Genomic DNA, 3,077 nt, shown 5'->3' on the forward strand with positions numbered 1-3,077 from the left:
ATTTCCCGCCAAGTAACTCGGGGTCCAGTAGCAGGACGAACACGTGTGTGCCTCCAAGCAGCAAAGCGGCAGGGTCCAGCAGTGGGCGTGGCAGGANGAATGAGCAGGAAGCTCCACCCTTGAGCAAGCAGGTCCAGGCTGGGAAAAGGGAGACCACAGTGGTGGATTGAATAGGTTTGGTCCCCATAAATTCATGTGTTTTACTGTTTGTCTGTAGGGAATAGAACAAATAGAAAGTGTGGCCTTGTAGGTGTAGATGTGGCTTTGTTGGAGGAAGTGGGAGTAGGCTTTGAGGGCTCCTATGCTCACATTTCACCCAGTTTGTGAATGCTAGTCTCCTCTTGGCTGCCTTTGGATTAAGATGTAGGTCTCTCAGCTTCTCCAGCACCATATCTGCCTAGACCCAGCCACGCTTCCCTTCATGTTGATAATAGACTGTCTGAAATTGTAAGCCAGCTCCCACTACATGTTTACCTTTATAAGAGTTACTTTGGTTATGTTGTTCTTTCACATCTATGAAACCATCTGTGGTGTTTTGAATATGCTTGGCCCACGGGAAGTGGCTCTATTAGAAGATGTGACCTTGTTGGAGGAAGTGCTGTGGGGTTGGTTTTGAGGCTCCGCCCAGCGTGGAAGAGTTAGTACCAGCACTGGTACCTGGGGACTCTAGATTGGCTTTTCTGCCCTGGGCACTTTCCTGTATCAGAAAAACAGGGAAACTAACCTGGCCATATTGGCTCTACTTAAGATACCACAACCAGAGAAACTCAGTAGCATCTACTAACAATTGTTTATAATTTGAAGGCTGATCCATTTTACCCAGAGTTAACTACTGCACACAGGCAAGCATGGTGCTAGAAGTATTTTCCCATCAAGTGGAGGCTAAGCAAGCATGAGCCTTTAGGGTTAATGCACATGCAAACCCACTACTGACACACCTGTAATCTCAGTTTCTGGGAGATTGAAAGATTCACACCCTTGGTAGGCTAATAGCCAGTTTGAGCTGATATCCTGTTAAAACCAAACCAAACCTGCAGCAGGAATTCATTATCCCCTCTCGCAAGATAATGATTATGGTTAAGTAGGCTCAGGTCTACTACAGTAATTGATAGGGATCTGTGAGTGGTACCCACAGGAGATCTAGTCTCTTTTTAAGAGTCATCTTTCAGATGCAACCATATATCTTTACAAAGTGTCCCATCAACACCCTTGTCTCCCAGACTCTTCAACAGCAGCCAGCTCCCCATTCCCTTTGTGTATTGGATGAAGTGTGTATTTCTTGGCTTTCCCTGACTCCTGTTATCTCATGTGCCTTTCTCATCCAGCCCCACAAAATTGCTCTTTTAGTCTTAGTTTAAATTTGATTTCTGTGTAAGCTTGTACCAAACAGCTCTCCAGTCATCTCAAAATATGGCTATCTCAAAGATTCTACTCTAAAGCTATGTTTATCTTGGATAACCCAAACTAGGCCATTTATATTGTACCTATGGGAGATGATATATCTCCCTCCAGGCATCCCTCCCAAAACCTGTCTCCTCATCCCTCCTTTCTCCTTTGAGCCAGTGGGTGTACACTTGAGTATCCCCCAACTTGGCACATCAAATCTTTGTGAAGCTAGGCACATCCTCTCCCACTGAAGCCAGACCAGGCATCCCAGCTAGAAGAACATATCCCATGTACAGGCAACAGCTTTTGGTATAGTCCCCACTCAAGTTGTTTGGGACCCACATGAAGACCAAGCTGAACTCCTGCTACATATAGGGTGGAAAGCCTAGGTCAAGCCTATGTGTGTTCTTTGCTTGGTATTTCAGTCTTTGAGAGCCCCGGAGGTCCATGTTAGTTGACTCTGTTTGCCTTTCTGTAGAGTTCTTATCTCCTTAGAGGCTGCAATCCTTTCTCCTGTTTTTCAATAAGAGTCTCTATGCTCCATTCACTGTTTGGCTGTGGGAGTCTGCATGTTTCTGAGTCAGCTGCTGGGTGGAGCCTCTCAGAGTCAGCCATGCTAGACTCCTGTCTGCAAGCATAACAGAATACCACTAATACTGTCAGGGATGGGTGTTTGCTCATGGGATGCAACTCAAGTTGGGTCAGTCATTGGTTAGCCATTCCCTCAGTCCCTGCTCTATCCCTACATCCCTGAATTTCTTGTAGACAGGATAAATTTGGGATTGAAAGTTTTGTGGGTGGGTTTGTGTCTCTGTTGTTCCATTGGGGTTCCTGGATAGCCACAGGAGGTGGCCTCTTTAAGTTTCATACCCCAATGCTGTGGTCACAGCTAAGGACACTGCCCTTGATCTTTGGGTGCCTTTCTTATTCCAGGTCTCTGTCTCATCCTGGAGATGACTCCCTACCTCCCCTCCCCTGTCAGTTATAGTTTTCCCTTCATCTGCCTGGCTATATGGCAATCCCTGCTGTCCCTCTCTTTACTGTATTTTTAGTATAAGGTCTCTCACAGAACCTGGAGCTTTCTTTTGGGGTAGATGGGCTCATGAGCAAGCTATAGGGACCCACTCATCCCTACTTCTCCTGTATTGCAATTACAAGTGTACAAAACTGAATTTATTTATTTTTTAAAACCTGGTTGTTGTGAATCTTTTTTTTTTCACTGTTCATTGTTTATTTGGTGTTTTTATTGGCATGACACTTGAGTGGTTGGTTTCATTGTCCATATGCAGATCTTACATTTCACATAATATTGCAATGTACACTACAGATACATACAATACATAAGATATCCCATAGAACATTTACATCCAAGATATGCATAATGGACTTACACACTGGAGCCAGGTTATGACTAACTGGGAACTCACTGGCCTAGGAATGTTTGGTGAGGGTGTGCAGGGTAGCAATGCAGCAGGGTAATTGAAGCCTCACAGTAGGCAGAGTGTCTCAGAGACAGTGGGACTGTAACACTAACCAGGTTACCACTACACAAGTACCACTTGGGAGCAGGGCAGAGTTGTGGGAACTGAGCTATTTCCCCACACCACCTCAACACCATTGTACTAACCACAGCTCAGAAGAGAAGGGCGTGGTCTCCATAGAAACCCTGCTGCAGCCTGGACAGTGATGTG

Source organism: Mus caroli, chromosome 16 (genome assembly GCF_900094665.2).
Source record: "Mus caroli chromosome 16, CAROLI_EIJ_v1.1, whole genome shotgun sequence".
NCBI lineage: Eukaryota > Metazoa > Chordata > Mammalia > Rodentia > Muridae > Mus > Mus caroli.